The sequence below is a fragment of the Nycticebus coucang genome, chromosome 12, assembly GCF_027406575.1.
Source record: "Nycticebus coucang isolate mNycCou1 chromosome 12, mNycCou1.pri, whole genome shotgun sequence".
NCBI classification, from domain to species: domain Eukaryota; kingdom Metazoa; phylum Chordata; class Mammalia; order Primates; family Lorisidae; genus Nycticebus; species Nycticebus coucang.
In genome coordinates, this window is record NC_069791.1 from 94,553,159 (window position 1) to 94,562,550 (window position 9,392).

Here is a 9,392-nt window from a genome sequence, read left to right on the forward strand (position 1 = left end):
AAGAGCAAGAGGAAGTGAAAGGAAAATTAGGGCAAGGAAACAGATAAATGAAATCACTCACGAGGAAGAATCAGCAGAAAACTCCAGGCAACATGAAGAACCAGTCCAGAACAACCCCGCCAAGGGACCATGAGGTAGCTACTGCAGAGGATTCCACCTATAAAGAAATGTTAGGAATGACAGAAAGGGAATTTAGAATACACATGTTGCAAACAATGAAAGAAATGATGGAAACAATGAAGGAAACTGCTAATAAAGTGGAAAACAACCAAAAGGAAATTCAAAAACAAAATCAAATAAGAGATGAACGAGAGGGATGGATGGAGGAGGGTGGGGCCTTAGTGTGTGTCACACTTTATGGGGGCAAGACATGATTGCAAGAGGGACTTTACCTAACAATTGCAATCAGTGTAACTGGCTTATTGTACCCTCAATGAATCCCCAACAATAAAAAAAAAAATCAAAAAAAAAAAGAGATGAACGATATGAAGAATATAAAAAGGATATAGCAGAGCTGAAGGAACTGAAACAGTCAATCAGGGAACTTAAAGATGCAATGGAAAGTATCAGCAACAGGTTAGACCATGCAGAAGAAACAATTTCAGAGGTAGAAGACAAAGTTTTTGAGATAACTCAGATAGTAAAAGAGGCAGAAAAGAAGAGACAAAAAGCAGAACATTCATTGTCAGAATTATGGGACTTTATGAAGCGTTCCAACATATGAGTTATAGGAATTCCAGAAGGGGAAGAAGAATGCCCCAGAGGAATGGAAGCCATACTAGAGAATATTATAAAAGAAAATTTCCCAAATATCACCAAAGATTCTGACACACTGCTTTCAGAGGGATATCGGACCCCAGGTCGCCTCAACTCTAACCGAGCTTCTCCAAGACACATTGTGATGAACCTGTCCAAAGTCAAGACAAAAGAAAAGATTCTGCGAGCTGCAAGGAGTAAGCGCCAGTTGACCTACAGGGGCAAATCCATCAGAGTGACCGCAGACTTCTCTAATAAAGCTTTCCAAGCAAGAAGACAATGGTCATCTACCTTTAATCTACTTAAACAGAACAATTTCCAGCCCAGAATTCTGTACCCTGCTAAGCTAAGCTTCAAAATTGACGGAGAAATCAAATCTGTTACAGATATACAAACATTGAGGAAATTTGCCACAACAAGACCAGCTCTACAGGAAATACTTCAACCTGTTCTGCACACTGACCACCACAATGGATCAGCAGCAAAGTAAGAACTTAGAAATTAAAGGACAGAACCTAACCTCCACAATGATACAAAAGATAAAACTAAGCAATGGACTCTCACAAAATAAGACGAATAGAATACTACCACACTTATCAATAATCTCAATAAATTTTAATGGCTTGAATTCCCCACTGAAGAGACATAGATTGGTTGACTGGATTAAAAAACACAAGTCATCCATTTGCTGTCTGCAAGAAACACACCTGGCTTCAAAAGACAAATTAAAGCTCCAAGTCAAGGGTTGGAAGACAATTTTTCAGGCAAATGGAATTCAGAAGAAAAGAGGAGTTGCAATCTTATTTTCAGATACATGTGGATTTAAAGCAACTAAAGTCAAAAAAGACAAAGATGGTCACTTTATATTGGTCAAGGGAAAAATACAACAAGAAGATGTTTCAATTCTAAATATTTATGCAATCAATTTAAATGCTCCCAGATTCTTGAAACAGACCTTACTCAGTCTGAGCAATATGATATCTGATAATACCATAATAACAGGGGACCTTAACACTCCTCTTACAGAGCTGGACAGATCCTCTGAACAGAAATTAAACAAGGATATAAGAGATTTAAATGAGACCCTGGAACAACTGTGCTTGATAGACGCATATAGAACACTCCATCCCAAAGATAAAGAATATACATTCTTCTCATCACCCCATGGAACATTCTCCAAAATTGATCATATCCTGGGACACAAAACAAATATCAACAGAATCAAAAGAATTGAAATTTTACCTTGTATCTTCTCAGACCATAAGGCACTAAAGGTGGAACTCAACTCTAACAAAAATGCTTGATCCCACGCAAAGGCATGGAAATTAAACAATCTTCTGTTGAATAACAGATGGGTGCAGGAAGAAATAAAACAGGAAATCATTAACTTCCTTGAGCAAAACAACAATGAAGACACAAGCTACCAAAACCTGTGGGATACTGCAAAAGCAGTTTTGAGTGGAAAATTCATCGCTTTAGATGCCTACATTCGAAAAACAGAAAGAGAGCACATCAACAATCTCACAAGCCATCTTATGGAATTGGAAAAAGAAGAACAATCTAAGCCTAAACTCCAGTAGAAGAAAAGAAATATCCAAAATCAAATCAGAGATCAATGAAATTGAAAACAAAAGAATCATTCAGAAAATTAATGAAACAAGGAGTTGGTTTTTTAAAAAATAAATAAAATAGATAAACCATTGGCCAGACTAACGAGGAATAGAAAAGTAAAATCTCTAGTAACCTCAATCAGAAATGATGAAGGGGAAATAACAACTGATCCCACAGAGATACAAGAGATCATCTCTGAATACTACCAGAAACTCTATGCCCAGAAATTTGACAATGTGAAAGAAATGGATCAATATTTGGAATCACACCCTTTCCCTAGACTCAGCCAGGAAGAAATAGAGCTCCTGAACAGACCAATTTCAAGCACTGAGATCAAAGAAACAATAAAAAATCTTCCAACCAAAAAATGCCCTGGTCCAGATGGCTTCACTCCAGAATTCTATCAAACATTCAAGGAAGAGCTGATTCCTGTACTGCCGAAATTATTCCAAAAAATTGAGGAAGAAGGAATCTTCCCCAACACATTCTATGAAGCAAACATCACCCTGATACCAAAACCAGGAAAAGACCCAAACAAAAAGGAGAATTTCAGACCAATCTCACTCATGAAGATAGATGCAAAAATTCTCAACAAAATCCTAGCCAATAGATTACAGCTTATCATCAAAAAAGTCATTCATCATGATCAAGTAGGCTTCATCCCAGGGATGCAAGGCTGGTTTAACATACGCAAGTCCATAAACGTTATCCACCATATTAACAGAGGGAAAAATAAAGACCACATGATCCTCTCAATAGATGCAGAAAAAGCATTTGATAAAATCCAGCATCCTTTTCTAATTAGAACACTGAAGAGTATAGGCATAGGTGGCACATTTCTAAAACTGATTGAAGCTATCTATGACAAACCCACAGCCAATATTTTACTGAATGAATAAAACTGAAAGCTTTTCCTCTTAGAACTGGAAGCAGACATGGTTGTCCTCCGTCACCTTTACTATTCAACGTAGTGCTGGAAGTTCTAGCCAATACAATTAGGCAAGACAAGGAAATAAAAGGAATCCAAATGGGAGCAGAGGAGGTCAAACTCTCCCTCTTTGCTGACGACATGTTCTTATACTTAGAGAACCCCAAAGACTCAACCACAAGACTCCTAGAAGTCATCAAAAAATACAGTAATGTTTCAGGATATAAAATCAATGTCCACAAGTCAGTAGCCTTTGTATACACCAATAACAGTCAAGATGAGAAGCTAATTAAGGACACAACTCCCTTCACCATAGTCTGAAAGAAAGTGAAATACCTAGGAATATACCTAATGAAGGAGGTGAAGGACCTCTATAAAGAAAACTATGAAATCCTCAGAAAGGAAATAGCAGAGGATATTAACAAATGGAAGAACATACCATGCTCATGGATGGGAAGAATCAACATTGTTAAAATGTCTATACTTCCCAAAGCAATCTACCTATTCAATGCCATTCCTATCAAAATACCAACATCGTACTTTCAAGATTTGGAAAAAATGATTCTGCGTTTTGTATGGAACCGGAAAAAACTCCGTATAGCTAAGGCAGTTCTCTGTAACAAAAATAAAGCTGGGGGCATCAGCATACCAGATTTTAGTCTGTACTACAAAGCCATAGTGCTCAAGACAGCATGGTACTGGCACAAAAACAGAGACATAGACACTTGGAATCGAATTGAAAACCAAGAAATGAAACTAATATCTTACAACCACCTAATCTTTGATCAACCAAGCAAGAACATACCTTGGGGGAAAGACTCCCTATTCAATAAATGGTGTTGAGAGAACTGGATGTCTACATGTAAAAGACTGAAACTGGACCCACACCTTTCCCCACTCACAAAAATTGATTCAAGATGGATAAAGGACTTAAATTTAAGGCATGAAACAATAAAAATCCTCAAAGAAAGCATAGGAAAAACACTGGAAGATATTGGCCTGGGGAAAGACTTCATGAAGAAGACTGCCATGGCAATTGCAACAACAACAAAAATAAACAAATGGGACTTCATTAAACTTAAAAGCTTCTGTACAGCTAAGGAGACAACAACCAAAGCAAAGAGACAACCTACACAATGGGAAAGGATATTTGCATATTTTCAATCAGACAAAAGCTTGATAACTAGGATCTATAGAGAACTCAAATTAATCCACATGAAAAAAGCAACAATCCCATATATCAATGGGCAAGAGACATGAATAGAACTTTCTCTAAAGATGACAGACGAATGGCTAACAAACACATGAAAAAATGTTCATCATCTCTATATATTAGAGAAATGCAAATCAAAACAACCCTGAGATATCATCTAACCCCAGTGAGAATGGCCCACATCACAAAATCTCAAAACTACAGATGCTGGCGTGGATGTGGAGAGAAGGGAACACTTTTACACTGCTGGTGGGACTGCAAACTAGTACAACCTTTCTGGAAGGAAGTATGGAGAAACCTCAAAGCACTCAAGCTAGATCTCCCATTTGATCCTGCAATCCCATTACTGGGCATCTACCCAGAAGGAAAGAAATCCTTTTATCATAAGGACACTTGTACTAGACTGTTTATTGCAGCTCAATTTACAATCGCCAAAATGTGGAGACAGCCTAAATGCCCACCAACCCAGGAATGGATTAACAAGCTGTGGTATATGTATACCACGGAATACTATTCAGCCATTAAAAAAAATGGAGACTTTACATCCTTCATACTAACCTGGATGGAAGTGGAAGACATTATTCTTAGTAAAGCATCACAAGAATGGAGAAGCATGAATCCTATGTACTCAATTTTGATATGAGGACAATTAATGACAATTATGGTTATGGGGGGGAAGCAGAAAGAGTGACGGCGGGAGGGGGACTCAAGGGGCCTTGGTGTGTGTCACACTTTATGGGGTCAAGACATGATTGCAAGAGGGACTTTACCTAACAATTGCAATCAGTGTAACCTGGCTTATTGTACCCTCAATGAATCCCCAACAATAAAAAAAAAAAAAAAAAAATCCGGCTCTGAACAATAAGCAGGCATGGATTCAAATAGTGACTTACTAGTATTATTCTAGAAACATTGGCTATTACTACCTTCAGGACTTCTATATATTATGATTAGTAATAACACCTGTGGTAGGCTTTGCTGTTTGGCTGCCCCGCAACCATTTCAATCCCCCTTTCTTTCCACTATAGCAGCCAGAGAAAGTTAAATACATTCTCAGAGCCTCTTGCAGCCAGGTGTGGCCCTAGCTAATGAGATCTTATGCTAATGTATGGGGCAGGGGAGTGGTTGTAAGAAATATTTTTGTTCTCCTGATAAAACAAACAGTGCAGCTGCTACCATCCCCACTTCCTTCTTCCTGACTTAAATGCAGATGTGATGTAAGGAGCACTGCAGCCATTTTGTGGCCACAAGGAAAATGTCACAATAAAACATAAGGTTTTGGCCTGTCATTACAGAACCATTGAACCAACTCCAGGAGCCACATACCTTCAGATTTTCTTGAGTGTGAAAAGTCTTTTTTTTTTTCTTATGTACTGTTTTATTGGAGTAGAGAAACAGAATCAATGCATTTTGCAAATTCGAAGTCTATAACAAGTTGTAGATGCTTTTTCCAGACTTTTCTATGCCATGTTCCCTACAAGGAGAGAGCCAAGAGGGAAGATTTCAGGTAAGTAGTAACAGGGATTAGAGGCTATCTGCAGTATCTTTAGAAATTTCTGAAAGAACAGGCATATTGCCAGGGCTTCTTAAACGCTGTGCAGCAGTGCCCAGGGACACTGAGAGATTACAACATTCCGTCTAGCTCTGGACCCTCAGCCATTGGAACTCTACACAACCCTGTGGCAGTACAAAGGACTAAAGAGCTACAGTTGACTGTGTCTGGTTCCTGCGGCCAGACCTGATTACAGGGCAACTCCCAGAACTCCCAGAACCGTGCTCTGCCCCTCAAAGCCACTGCACGTGTGGAAGCTGATTTCTGAATTCAGGAGGGAAATGTGTGTTTCACTAACGGTACTAGAAAGTAAGCCAGGTGGCTGGGAGCCCAGCACAACTTTCCTCTGACTTCCCTTCTCACACAGCCTGGAGAAAGCAGCACAGAGAGAGGAGCTGATGACCCATAGTGGTGATCAAAGAGGTACAGTGACGGGCTGTAGCTGGAGGGATTTCTGGTATTGAATCTAGAGCTACCCTTCTAGAAAGAAATGCCTCACACAGTACCCGCAGGTTACAGTGCATTATAAAGGTGCCTTGGTTCCCTACTCCAATACTGCAGGGGCTGGCAGTCCAGTCTGAGACCCCCCTACAAAGGCAACCATTTGAAATCTCCCTCCCCAGGGGCCTGAGGCAGCCTACCCTTGATATTAATAATTTATTACCCGACTGGAGAATATGTGTGGAGTAGAGGAACTCTGGCTCATTCGCAAGGAAGGGAAGGGAGTGCCCGTACCTGAGTGTGCATTTCCTGGGACCAGGCCCAGCAGCGACCTGAGCGCACAGGCTACAGACATCCCATTATCAAGTGCTCTCCTTAGGGGCCACCTACTGCCACTCTGGCTGGCAGGTGGAAAGTGAGGGGTGGAGGGGGAAGAGCCAGGAAAGGAAAGTGCACAGGGACGTCAGACAGGATGCGAAAAAGGGAGTGGGGGCGGGTGTGGAGGAAGGGGTGTATGAAGACCCTCAGACGGAAAAACAGTCTCTCTTGTGGTCATCAACCGGGCCAACCCATTTCGTATTTGGAGGGCATTTTGTATATCATTAAAAATAATTGTCCAGTGATTGCTGAGCACCAAATTATTTTATCATCTTGTACTGAAACCAGTGATTCCTCTTCTTGCGCTCTTCCTGGAGGGCCTATCCGGGCACCTGTGTGCCCCGCGCCCCTCAGCTGGCGGCCGCACAGTGGGACCAATGCTGCTCTGGCAAGTCAGCACCAGCTGCAGCAGCAGAGGCAGGTGCCACAGGCTGCACAGGAACAGTTTCCAGGAGCTGCTGTGGTCTGCGTCCATGTAGAAGCGGAAGCTGAGGTAGGAGGTGTACAGGTTGATGGGGAACACGATGACAGGGAAGGTACACATGGCGACATCCAGCTCCAGTGCAGCAGCAGACAGCACGACCAAGGCCAAGCAGTGGCACAGTGGCACAGTGCCACGTGCCAGCACAGTGCCGGGTGGGTGACGGACCTCGTGCAGTAGCCACCCCCGGAATAGTCCTCTCGCAAGCCCCAACTCAGGGCTTTGAAATGCTGAACCTGCCAGGAATAGAGGATTCCTCCCAGAAGAAACGCTGCTGCACCCAGGCTGCCAGGGTCCGCTGTCCACCCAGGACAGGTGGAATGGCCCCGACCATGGCCCCGCCGCAAGTGTTGGCAATGCTCTTCGGTGGTGTATAACAGCAGGCGTAAAGGAAAATGTTGAAGACCCCCCAAGGCTTCAAGCCCCTGTGAGTAGATTGACTCCCCAGGTCTAGAAGGGCTACTCCTGCAATAGTACAGCAAGTGGTCAAGTACCCAGCTAGCAGCGGGCTAATTTGTCCACAAACCAGAGGTTTGTTCTTTGTCCTACTCACGTTTGAGTCAAATGGCACCTTACAAAACTGGTTGACAGAGTTGGCAGCATACGAAGCAAGGCCCGTCCCAACAGAAACAAGCAGGAAACCCCGCCAGTGGAGAGGTCTTGGGGCCAACTCAATCCAGCCATTATGGTACTCACAACTAGAGCTGTAAGTTTGATTTTCGATAGTTGAGCCAAAATTCCTGGTAAATCATCCACATGCAGCGTCATCTCTTTCCACTGCTTTTCATCTTTTGTCTCTTTTCCCACATTTACTGAGCCTTCAACGATTGAGGTCAACTCTAGTTCTACCAGTTCCTTTTCATGTGGCCTCCTGGACAAAGATACACTGGGGGGTGAAAGAGGTCGCATCTCCTATATTTCAGGTTGGGCTTGACCTGAGATGTCTTTTCAAGGGAAAGAGATGCTAATGGTTCTGGCTTTGGTTCAACTTGCTGGTTGAGGCTTCTGTTCAGTTGTGTGACATACATGTGTTAGAGGAAATTAAAGTGCTGAAATGTAATCCACCGCTTACTGGCATTCCTGGAAAGATGCATGAACTTGTGAGGGGATTCTTGGGTAGTTCTTTCAAGACACCAGACACATCCTCCTACCCAGCCTGTCAGGAAGCATGAGCAGAGAGTGTGACAGGATGTGGCCATAGCACACAAGTCTGGCCGCTCCCTGGAATCCCTGTGTCCTCTCTCCTCACCGACTACTGGGTGCCACGACCTTCCTTCCCTGTCCCCGAGTGTGAAAAAAATCTTGATGGGTGCAGCACCTGTGGCTCAGTCCATAAGGTGCCGGCCCCATATAAAAAGGGTGGCAGGTTCAAACCTGACCCCTGATGAACAGCAACAAAAAAATAGCTGGGCGTTGTGGCGGGTGCCTGTAGTCCCAGCTACTCTGAAGCTGAGGCAAGAGAATTGCTTAAGCCCAGGAGTTGGAGGTTCCTGTGAGCTGTGTGATGCCACGGCACTCTACCGAGGGCCATAAAGTAAGACTCTGTCTCTACAAAAAAAAAAAAAAAAAAAACTTGAGGGATTTTTCTATAACTTGTAGCTGAATGTATTTCTAATAATATTAAAAGCAGAAATAGCAGAGTAAGTTTTTTTCTTTTTCCTTAATAGAATGCTTGTAGTTCTCCTGTTTTGCTTTCTCTCTCTTTTTAGTTGACTCTCTGAAACAAGACCTAAGCTCTACTGTTATCTGACTGGAAGACTGAGGCACTCCTCTGGACAGCCCCTACGTTAGCTTTAGTTCTGAATATCAACTCAGAATTTCTTTTCCCTCATGGATTCATTGGAAATTCCTCCAACGCAGCAGCCCCAGTGTGAAATAAATGGATCTTATTTCAGAAAAGACAAGCCCACATTCTCCTCTCACTAGCAATCGCATGATACAATGATAATTACCAATAGTGATAATACGCAATTAATACACATTAGCCACAATCAATGTCTTTCATCCCATTCACGTTCATCCATCCATGATC

General features: G+C 42.3%; 1 pseudogene; it reads right to left on the reverse strand.

The window, feature by feature from the left end:
* Nucleotides 1–7,147: 7,147 nt before the first annotated feature.
* LOC128562033 (protoheme IX farnesyltransferase, mitochondrial-like) lies at nt 7,148–8,559 on the reverse strand (annotated as a pseudogene).
* Nucleotides 8,560–9,392: the final 833 nt, after the last annotated feature.